The sequence below is a fragment of the Macrotis lagotis genome, chromosome 1, assembly GCF_037893015.1.
Source record: "Macrotis lagotis isolate mMagLag1 chromosome 1, bilby.v1.9.chrom.fasta, whole genome shotgun sequence".
NCBI classification, from domain to species: Eukaryota; Metazoa; Chordata; class Mammalia; order Peramelemorphia; family Peramelidae; genus Macrotis; species Macrotis lagotis.
In genome coordinates, this window is record NC_133658.1 from 210,607,391 (window position 1) to 210,620,293 (window position 12,903).

The following is a 12,903-nucleotide window of genomic DNA, read 5'->3' on the forward strand; positions in this document are numbered from 1 at the left end:
ACAAAAAATGTTATAGTAATTAATTTTGTAGTGGCAAAGAATTATTAATTGAGTGGATGCCCAACTGTTGGTGAATGGCTAAATATGATGTGATATATGATATTAATAGAATACTATTGTACTATAAGAGATTTCAGGAAAACATGGAAAGATCTTTAAACACACAAGTGAGAGAATTAAAAGAACACTTCCCAGTAAAAAAACATTTAACGAGGATCAACTATGATTGGGCTAGCTCTTCTCAGCAACATGATGAGCTAAGACAATTCCAAATGACTCTAGATGCTAAATGCTATCCATTTTCAGAGAAAGAACTGATAAAATATAAATGAAGATTGCTGTATACTATTTTCCCTTTATTTATTTTATTCATTTTTTCCTTTTATTCTGTTTCTTCTTTTGCAACATGACTAATGTGGAAATATGCTTTACATAATTGAACATGATTATCTATATCAGATTGCTTTTCATAGCAAGGACAGTGAGGAGAAAAATTTGGAACTTAAACTCATAAAATGAACATACAAAATTGTCTTTATATGTCACCACAAAAATAATATTTATAATAAAAAGAGTATCTTGAGTCTTATTTTCTAGCATTTCAAGATCATGAAAATATGTTATCAATAAAATTAAATCAATGTTAAGAAAATGGTTGTTTCAATGGGAACTATTTAGAATCATTGGTAACATGATAACTTTTCTTATGCCCAATCACTTTCTTCTGTTCAAAGCCAGATTCAAATATTTCTCTATATAGTACATGGTTGAAACACACATGATTTAACAGACTTAATATTCCACTTTATGTCAAAGAGTGATAGCAGCAATTTAGCATGTTCTAGTAAATGTTTAACATCCAGCTCTCAAAAAATGCACAGCACACTTCTAAGATTATTTTGCATTATTCATATTTTACCATTGCATCTTTAAGTCTATAAGTTAACAGTATAATAAACTAAGCTTTAATTCCTAGCACGTGCCAATTACTTAGGCTAAAATTTTCAAATTAAATATTTTAAAAGAAAGTCTCCAAAACTAGTGAGAACTGACTTCAGTTTTTAGACCTCATAGTGATAATGATTAAATCATATGAACATATGTATTTTTATTCCTTTGGGCCTACTTTCAATTTACTCTCCAGAATGCTTAGAGCCACCAAACTCCACCAAAAATTCATTGATATCCCAGTTTTCCCAAATCCCATCCTACATTCAAAATTTTCCTTTCTTGTTGACCAATCTAACAGATGTGAGGTATTACTTAGGAGTTTTTTTAATTTGCATTTTTAAATCAATAATGATTTAGAACATTTTATATACTATAGATTAAAGAAATGCAAATTAATAAGCTTTAATTTCTTTATCTGAAAATTTCCTTTGTCCATTTATCAAATGAGGAGTGACTTGTTTCTTATAAATTTGAGTAATGAAACTCTGTTAACCCCTTTTTCTAGCAATACCACTACTAGATCTGTATACATAAGAGATCATCATGAAGAAAGAAGGACTGAAATGTGCAAAAGGAGTTATAGTGACTTTTTTGTGCTAGCAAAATATTTAAAATTTAGGGAATAACCTTGAATTGGGAATGGTAGCACAAACTGTGACTTATGAATAAATAGAATACTATTGTATAATAAAAAATGATGACCATGAAGATTTTACAAAAACCTGGAAAGACTTATATGAATTAATACAAAGTGAAATTAGAAGAATAAGAAAAAACTTTGTTCAGCGTATCAACATTTTGTGATGATCAGCTACAAATGTCTCTGTTCTCAGCAAGATGATCATTCAATACAAATACAACGAACTGATGAAGGAGGATATTATCCCTGTCCAGATAAAGAACTAATGGGCTACCTAGCTGTGTGAACTTGGTCAAGTCATTTAAACTCTATTGACTTACAAACAAAATTAAAAAGAATACACTGATGGATTCTGAATGTTGTTCAAATAAATTTTAAAGTGTCTTTATTCTTATTCATTTTCCTTTTGATTTGGTTCTTCTTTTGCAATCAAGACTAATATTTAAATAATTTATATTGTATTGTATATACTCTCTCAAATTGCCTATGGTTTTTTTGAAAAAGGGAGGAGAAACAATTTGGAACTCAAAATTTTATTAAAAAATGCTGAAAATTGTTTTGATATATAACTGGGGAAAACAAAAAACCCTTATCAAAGTATTCAAAATTATAATAGAAAGGGATACTCCAAGGTTTTCCATGAAAATACAAATTTATGAGATGATGATTAAAATGGGAACATGAAAAAATCTTTCTGTCAATATCGATCTATGATCCTAATAAACTGAATTTGTCTGGGTTGATCTTTTGAAATTATTTCACTTTTATTTGGATAATAGTTATGCTTGTAGTTAATTTGATTAGAAATTTCTAAATTCTGAGTTTATGTCCTCATTTTCTTGTCTCAGGGAATTGCAAATAAAAAGCATTTAACAATGTCTGCAATGTAAACATTGAATCATATGAAGATATTTAGTGAAATCTAAAGCATTATGAAAATGAGTTAATATCATTATTATTATGTTAACAGGCATGCAGGCAATTTGTATAGATATCCACAATTAATTTTATTTGTATATGTGAAGCAAAATAAATAGAGAAAACAAAACAATTTTAAGTCAGAATACCAATAATCTTGAATGGTGTAATGGCCAAGAAAAATTGCTCTAACCTTTAACTCCCCTACCATTTAAACAAATATAGAAAATAAACAGAAGATTAAGTGGAATCATTATGGGGAAATCCAAAACTGATATTGAGACTCCAATACTTTTTTTTGAAATTATTTATTTATTTATTTTAAAATATATTTATTTATATTCATCCATATGTATATATATATACATATATGTATATATATAATATATATATATAATATATATATATATATATATATATAGTTCCAAGTTACAAATTTTCCCACTACGTGCCCTTCCTACACACACTTGGGAAGGAACAGTCAGGTTGGCATTTTATATTCATATTTTATTAAACATGTTTAGAAATTAGTCATTTTTAGCATGAAGAATTAGGATTTAGGGAAGAAATACATAAGACTTTTTTAAATAATGTGCTGATCAGATTCAGAAGGTTATTTTCTTTTCCTGTATGTTTTGTTTCATATTACTTCCTCTGGATGGGGGTAAAATATTCCATAACCAGTGAAATATAGTTGTCCAAGCTCTCTGGACTACCAAGAGAAGTTGCTTCCATCCAAGTAGTTCATCTCATAATGTTGTTGATGTCCATCATTCTCTTGGGTCTACTCATTTCCTCAGCATCACATCCCATAAGTCATTACATTCTTCTCTAGAGTCTGACCATCTATGGTTTCTTATACAATAATAGTATAGTATTCATGTACCATAGCTTATTTAGACATTTCCCAATTGATGGGCACCCTTGAAATTTCCAATTCTTTGCCATCACTAAAAGAGCTACTATGAATGTTTTGGTACAAGCAGGACTTTTCCCATATTTTTGTAATTTTTTTCTGAATATAGACTCAAGATAGGAATTGCTGGGTCAAAAGGTATGAACAGCTTTATTGCTCTTTGGGCATATTTCCGTATTGGTTTCCAGAAAGGTAAGATCTGTTCACAATTCCACCAGTAATGCATCAATGTTCCAGTCCTCCCACAACCTCTCCAACATTGATCATCTTCCCTTTTTCTCATCTTGGCTAATCTAATAGGTGTGAGATGATATCTCATTGCTGTTTTAATTTGCATTTCTCTAATCAATAGTGATTTGAAGCATTTTTCATATGATTATATATACCTTTAATTTCTTCTTTTGAAAATTGTCTGTTCTTTTAATTTGACCATTGACCAATTTGGGAATGACTTGTGATCTTTTAAATTTGATGGAATTCTCTGTAATTTTAGAAATGAGAACTTTGGTGTGCTCATCCCACCAAAAGTAAGGGAATGAAGGGAGATTTCTGAGGTATGTCCTCTGTCCCTGGAATAGGACTCTGGGGCTCTGACCACATTCAGATCCTGATCACAGTCTAGGTCCCCCATAGAGGAGAGACACTCCCCCCACAGCCTCTGGGGCAGAGGGTTAGATTGTGGTCATTCACAGACCATGAGCAGTCAGAGCCTCACACACTGAGGTCCTTTTAGAGGTGGGGGAACTCCTTAGGGTGCTCAGGAAGCACTCCCAAAACAGGAAAAGACTGGAAAAATGAGTAAGCAGATAAAAAGGAACCTGACCATTGACAAATACTTTGTCTACCATCCCAAGGAGGATCAAAATACTCAATCTGAAGATAAGGAAGTACAAGTTTCTACATCTAAAGACTCCAAGTAAAATGGAAGTTGGGCTCAGGCTATGGTTGAGCTAAAAAAAGATTTTGAAAATCAAGTAAGGGACATAGAAGAATAATTGAGAAAAGAAATGAGAGAGATGCAGGAAAAAACATGAAAAACAAAATCAGCAGCTTAGTCAAAGATCTAAAAAATACTGAAGAAAATAACATGTTAAAAACCAGCTTAGGTCAAATGAATAAAGCAGTTCTGCAAGTTATTGAAGAGAAGAATGCTGTAAAAAGCAGAATTGGACAGATGGAAAAGTAGATAAGAAAGATCTCTGAGGAAAACAAATCCTTCAGATGTGGAATGAAGCTAAAGGAAGCTGAGGACTTTAGAAAATCAAGACACCAAAAGAATGAAAAATTAGAAAAAAAATGTGAATAATCTCATTTAAAAAACAGCTGATCTAGAAAAAAGATTCAGGTAAAATAATTTTAAAATTATTGAAATACCTGAAATTCATGATCAGGAAAAGAGTCTTGACCTCATCTTTAAAAAATTCCTACAGGAAAATTGGCTTGATATTCTAGAAGCAGTAACAGAGAATGCACCGATCTCCCCTGGATACAGATGCACAAGAAAATCCAATCCACAGAAATATTACAGCCACGTTCTAGAACTCCCAGCTCAAAGAGAAAATATTGCAAGCAGCCAGAAGGACACAATTCAAATATTGTATAGCTGTGAGGATCGCACAGGACTTAGCAGCAACTACATTAATGGCTTGTAGGCTTGTAATATAATAATCCAGAAGGCAAAAGATCTCAGAATACAACTGAGAATCAACTACCCAGCAAAACTGATTATCTTCATCCAGGGGAAAATATGGACGTTCAATGAAACTGGAATTTCAAATGTTCCTGTTGAAATGACCAGAGCTGAACAGAAAGTTTGACATTCAAGTTCAGGACTCAAGTGAAGCATAGAGAGTGAAGGAGAATGGTACATTATGAGGGACATAATAATGATGAACTGCATGTATTCCTGCATAGAAAAATGATACTGATATCACTCATATGAACATTTTCATTTAATAGAGTAGTTAGAAGGAGTTTTTATAGATGAAGCATGGGAGGGAACTGAATTTGAAGATAAAATATATGGTAAAAAATGGAGTCAGTGGATGAAAGGTAAATGTACTTGGAGTAAGAGAAAGGAGAGGTGGAACAGGCTAAGATATTTCATATAAAAGACATTTCTTAGGGGAGGTTAGGTGGCATAGTGGATAAAGCACCGGCCTTGGAGTCAGGAGTACCTGGGTTCAAATCCGGTCTCAGACACTTAAGAATTACCTAGTTGTGTGGCCTTGGGCAAGCCACTTAACCCTGTTTGCCTTGCAAAAAACCTAAAACAAAAAAAAAGGATATTTCTTTTTTGCAATGAGCTTATGAAATGATATGGGGGGGGAGGCAAAGGGGATTGAAGGAACCTTCCCTCTCATCATAAATGGCTCACAGAGGAAACAGCATACACACTCAATAGGATATAGACATCTACAGTAAAAATGAGGAAAGGGGAACAGGGGGAAAGGGGGGATGTGGGTGATAGAGTAGAGGTTAGATCATAGGAGAGAATAGTCAGATATAACACATTTTCTTTTGGACTTTTTGCAAGATACTGGGATTAGGAGCAACTACTGTCCAGGACCACAGGGCTGGTTGGTTGTTGGGTCTCTGGGGTGGTATGTGGGACTGGGGCCTCTTGGCACCAGGGCCAGTGCTCTCGTGCCTACTCCACTCAGCTATCCTACAGTACATTTTAGAAGAGGAACAGAGGGAAATATATGGTAGTCAGGAGGAATGTATGGATAGATGGATAGAATTACAATCCTGCAATGACAACAGTGGAAAAATATGGATGTAACTTCTGTGATGGACTTATGATAAAGATTGTGGTCCACCTGAGACATAGATGATGGTATCAGAAGATAGATTGAAACACATTTTTTTCTCTTTCTTTTACTTTATTTCTCATGGGGTTCTATATTTTTGTGGGAGAGGGGCTATTACGTTTACTCTTAAATAAGAATATTTTAGCATTGTATCAATAAAGTCATATTAACTAAAAATAAATAAATAAAGGAAGCTGGGGGATAGGAAAAAAAGAAATGAGACTTTTTTTTAGGTTTTTGCAATGCAAATGGGGTTAAGTGGCTTGCCCAAGGCCACACAGCTAGGTAATTATTAAGTGTCTGAGACTGTATTTGAACCCAGGTACTCCTGACTCCAAAGCAGGTGCTTTATCCACTATGCCACGAAATGAGACTCTTAACAGAACTTCTGTTTGTGAAGATTGTTTCCCAGCTTTCTGCTTTCATTTAAACATTGGCAGCATTGATTTTATTAGTGCAAAACCTTTTTAATTTAATATAGTCAAAATCATATATTTTGTACTTTATAATCTGCTCTAATTCTTGTCTAATCATAAATTTATCCCTTTTCCATAGATCAGATAGAGCATTTTTGGTCTGTTAATTTCTGTGGTATCGCTCTTTATATGTAAATCCTGTACCCATTTTACTTTATTTTGATATAGGGTCTGAGATGAGGATCTATGCTAGTTTTTTTATACATTATTTTCTAGTTTTCCCAAATAGTGTGTTCTTATCCCAGAGGCTGATGTCTTTGCGTTTGTCAAATGGAAGATTGCTGTAGTCATTAGATCTGGTAAAACTAGGCCACCTTCCTTTACATTTTTTTTAATCAGTTACTTTGTAATTCTTGTCCTTGTCTTGCTCCAGATTAATTTTGTTACTATATATTTCTAGCTCTGTAAAGAAATCATTGGAAGTTTGATTGGTATGCTACTGAATAATGAATTTAATTTGGGTTAAATTATCATTTTTATTACATTAAATCAATCTATCCATGACCATTTGATATTTTTCCAGTTATTTAGATCTGACTTAATTTGGGTGAGGAGTGATTTATAATTGTGCTTATATAGTTTCTGTGTTTGTCTTGGGAGGTTGATTTCCAGATTGTTTTTTTTTTCAAAGATAATAGGGTTAAGTGACTTGCCCAAGGTCACACAGTTAAATGATTATTAATTATCTGAGTTCAGATTTGAACTCAGAGCCTACTGATATCAGGGTCAGTGCTCTATCTACTGTGTTACTTAGCTGTCCCTATTCCCAGACATTTAAAGTTGTCTACAGTTATTTTAAATGGAATTTCTCTTTCTCTTACTCTTGGATTTTTGTTGTTCATATATAGAAATGTTGGAGATTTATGTGGATTTATTTTATATCCTGCTGAATTTGTTGTTTCAAGGATTTTTTAAGATATTTTCTTGTGGTCTCTAAGTATATTATCATATCATCTGCAATGAGCGGAAGTTTCGCTTCCTCATTGTCAATTCTTATCCCTTCAATTTCTTTTTCTTCTCTTATTGCTATGCTAGCATTCCTAATACTTTATTGAATAGTAATAGTGATAATGGGTATCCTTCTTTCACTCCTTATTGGAAATGCTTCAAGCTTATTCCCATTAAATATAATATGTGTTGATGGTTTTAGATATATACTATTTACTATTTTAAGGAAAATTCCATTCATTCATAAACATTCTAATGTTCTTAAAAGTAATGGTTGTTGTATTTTATTGAAGACTTTTTAAACATTTATTGAGATAATCATATGATTTCTGTTGATGTTACTATTGGTATGTTTAATTATGTTGAGTGCTTTCCTAATGTTGAACTATCCCTACCTGTCTGGTATAAAACCCACCTATTGTGGTGCATTATTCTGGTAATAACTTGCTGTTGTCTCACTGATATAATTTCATTTAAGATTTTTGCATCAATATTCATTAGGAAGAATGGTCTATATTTTCTTTTTCTGTTTTGGTTCTTCCTGGTTTAGGTATCAGCACCATGTTGGTGTCATAAACGTAGTTTGACAGAACTACTTTCTTTCCTATTTTTTAAAATAGTTTATGTAGACTAGGAATTAATTGTTCCTTAAATGTTTGTTGCAATTCTCTTATAAATCCATCTGGATCTAAATACTCTTTCTTAGGGAGTTTAGTGATGATTTCTTTAATTTCTTTTTTTCTGAAATTGGTTAATTTAAATAATTTATTAATCTTGACAGTTTGTATTTTTGTAAATATTCATCCATTTCATTCAAGGCATCAAATTTATTGGTATACAGTTTGCCAAAATAGCTCTGAATTATTTCTTCAATTAACTCCTCATGGGTGGTTACTTCATCCTTTTCATATTTGAGATTTTTAATTTGGTCATCTTCTTTCTTTTTTTAAATCAAATTGACCAAAGTTTGTCAGTTTTATTGGATTTTTCATAAAACCAATCTTAGTTTTATTTATGAGATTAATGATTTTAATGCTTTCAATTTTATTGATCTCTCCCCTGATTTTCAGATTATCCAATTTGGTATTTCATTGGGAATGCTTAATTTGTTTTGCTTTTTTAGTTGCATATCCAATTCATTGATCTCCTCTTTCTCTATTTAATTTACATAGGCATTTAGAGATGTAAAGTTGACTCTCAAAACTTACTTGGCTGCATTTCATAAATTTTGTTATGATGTCTCACTATTATTTTTTTGGATATAATTGCTGATTATTTCTATTATTTGCTTTTTGATCTACCCATTATTTAAAATAAAGTTAGTCAATTTCCAGTTAGTTCTTGGTTCGCCAATAATCCTTGCAAGAGTATGAAAACAGGTATCAAATATCTACTTTTATGAGCAACTACTGGGTCTTATATCCAAGACAAACTGAGGAAGGGGCATGTGTCCAACAGCAGTCTTTCATGGAAAGGCATAATGATTAGTACTTAGAAGTATATTAAGAAAACATAAAATTCAGGAGAAGAGCAATTTCTTAACTGTTACTTCTACCTTAGTTTTAAACCTTCAGAACAATCACAATGACAGGAATCGTACAACAAAGTGTGTCTCAATATTTTGTCACTCCCAAACAGCAAAACTCCTCAGTCGTCTGAAAATGTCTGAATCCAGAAGAAATCTCCTGTTGCTCAGATTGACATTCACATTAGGAACCTATTTCTCAAATCAAGCAGACATTGATCTCAAATTTTGTCCTGAATCAGATGATTTTAGAAGGACTGAAAACTTGCAGGTTTCTAAATTGAGTAGTCCCTAATGGATTGGAATACAACACTCAATATTCACAAGGAAGAAGAAAAAGGAACAGTCTAAAAGTTCCCTTCTTATAAATTCTACCTTAATATTAGGTCCAAAGTCAGGAAGTAGGCTGAAAGAATAAAGAAACCAAAAATAATTCCATCATAAATAGGTATTATGGGGAAAAGCACACCCAAGATTTAAGCCCTGAAAAAGAGAGAGAATGACTTCAAAACAATACAAGCAAATGTTCAAAGAAAAACACAGCTAGGGCCCAAATTCAATAAACGTTCCTAGAAGACATAAAGCAATAATTTTTAAAAGAATCAATTAGACTTCATTTCTTAGGAACAAGGATATTAAAAATTATATAAACCCTTCCAGCCCCCCAAAATACACCTATATGAACATTAATATGGATAAAATAGAAGTGATTCTATGAGAAAATGAGAAAACAAAATCAAAAGAATGGGAAAATAGAAGAAAATACAAATTATTTGATGAAAAATAACCAAGGACAAAATAAAATAAGGATCATGAATCACATGAAAGCCACTTAATATATGTCATGAATTAGAGGTCATAATGAAAACAGAAAAAAAATTCATGTTAGATCCTGACAAAGTACCACCCTGAAAAATGCTCTCGAAGCAAATTCTAGATCTTCCAGGAAAGCAATGAATACTGAAAGAAGACAAAACAAACTTCAAGGATTAAGTAACCACAATCAAGACCATAAATAATTTAGCAGTCACTATAATGAAGAGATAAAGAGCTTAGAATACCTTCCAGAAGGAAAAGAATATAGAGTCATAGCCAATAATAATTTATACAATCATAGCCAATATTAATTTACACACTGAGAATTATCATTGAGATAAAAAATGTATTTTTGATGAAATAGATGACTTCCAATTATTTTTGTTAAGAAGACCAGAGATATGAAGAAAGTAAGCACAGTATTTAAGAGAAATCATAAAATATAAAATTAATTAATACTATAAACAGCTAAAGAATAATATGCCTTCATTGTAATATGGGGAGATAATACATGCTACCTTTCGAGAAGCTTATTATTAACAAATATAATAGATGGAGTCTAGGCAGGAGGTTTGCAAGTATATAAGTAATATCTTTAATGATCTCTAAAGAAGAAAGAAATAGAAGCAAAAAGGGAATAAGCTTAATAAGAAAGAAAAGAATGGATAAGGGAAATTATGTTATGAATTTAGAGTACAATTAGAAGTCTTTACAAGCAGGAAGGAAGTAGGGGTTTTGGACATTTGGACATAATTCAGAGAGAATATACACATAAAGAGCTGAGTAATTGATTATAATGTTGCTAATAACACTATGTGTTCCACTAGAAATATAATATAATCCTCACCTCATACAAAGTAATAGATCATAGCCCAATAAATATAATCATATAAATATAAACATCAAACATAGCAACTCTCATCCTAGAACAAAAGGAATTTAGAAATGGGAAACACATTCAATGCTGTTTAACACAACTCTCCCATTTTAAAGAGGAGGAATTCGAATTCCATAAAATAATAGTGACTAACAAAATCACATGACCATAAACAAAAGACTAAGCATTACCTACAAGTAAAAACATCAGAGTACTCATCAAATTCTAATTTTTTCCCAAAGTACAAGGATGATCTTATTGAATTTGACAAAGTTCTCCAAATTAATCTCTAAAATTGTAAGAGATGTAACTAATTCCACAAAGATCTCTGTAGGTTGTCATGCATTTTCAAAAATCTTCAATAATTCAACTTAATGTTTTTAATTTTGTTGCTAATTTGAATTGTCTTTTTTTAGGTCTAATTTTTATAGAGTGGGTTTTAACATTTTCTGCTCTGGCCTTTCTCTCTCTCCCTCCTTCTGCAGTTATCTGCCTGGGCATTTGGCCAAAATTATTAATCTTAAAATTGATTCAGTAATGCTGAATAGATGCCCTCCATGATTTTGGTGATGACCAAGAATTATCATTTTCTGATATGAATATAGTAATAACTGATAGTCACTAAAATTAAAGATACAACATATATATATATATCATTTACATAAATAGTACATATATATGTAAATGTACACAGATGTGTGTATATATCACACACACACACACACACATATGTAGACACAAACAAGGCAACTGGCTTGATATTTTGAGCTTACACCTGATCTCAAAAGTCAATTATTACTTCCAGGATGCATTTTGAAAAGACCCACCTTAATCATCTTTACTGTACACCTCATTTTTATTGTCTTTGATTAAAGTTTATTCATTATTTGAATGACTGTTGACATAGTTCTTAAAAGAGAAGATATTTATATTTCACAGATGAGAAAAATGAAATTTCAAGGAGTTAGGGATGGTGATCAAAGTTACGTGGATGTTAAAACAATGAATCAGATTTAGATCTATAAAGTATATAATTATTCTCTTTAGGACTATGTGATGGAAGCAGAATTGGGCTTATTGTCTTCATCCCCAGATGAGAAATCAAAACAATGAGAGGAAGGGAAATAGAGAGCAGATAAATTTCAGGTTGGTGTATAGAAAAAATCCCCAATTAAAAAAAAAACAGTCCTAATGGACTGGCTCAAGTCAAAGTTTTGTCACTCTCATTGGAAACCTTCAAGTAGAACCTGAGAGATCATATGATAGATATTTCAGTGAGAGGCTTTTCTGCCAAATTAAGATTTGAAGATAATCTCTGATATTCCTATAAACTCTTAGATTCCATGACTCTGGAAATCATTGTGTTTCTGTTTATAAGTAATATAAAATTTTCATCTTTTTTAGCAATCTTTTTTTAAACCTCACCTTTCTAATAATGTAGAGCTGAATAATAATCCAGGTATATTTCTGAACTTTGCCTTATGTTCATTATACTTGTGTATTATGTTGGGTAACAGGATTTTGAAAATATTACAAAGATAATGGATCTTAAGAACCAAAGAATATAAACTCACCTAATCCTGTATCTTATGGTCATTAGATAATTTGAAAAAAACTGCATTTGCAATCTTCTCTTGTAAAATTAGAAATGTAACTATACTGTTCTATTTTATTGAATTTAAGGAGAAGAATTTGAAATGATTCTGAGCAATGTTATAAATGGCTCCTGAATACTTAGTCCTGATTGATTAAAATGGTTTTAATTAAGATATCTTAATAAAAATGGCACACCTCTCTCAAGGTGGGAGAGAGGGGCAAGGAATTGCAGAAATAGGTCTTTTATATAATTGGAAAGGCTTTGTTCCTGTCCCTTCATGTCAAACATAAGCTGAGGTCATAATCTAATTGATATATTTGTCGCCATACATTTCCCTGCTCATTATACTAATGAGCAAGAACAGCTATCTCCTTGGGCATGTTCATGGGAGAAGGTCAAGACCCTAGGTTATCTTAAAATAGATGG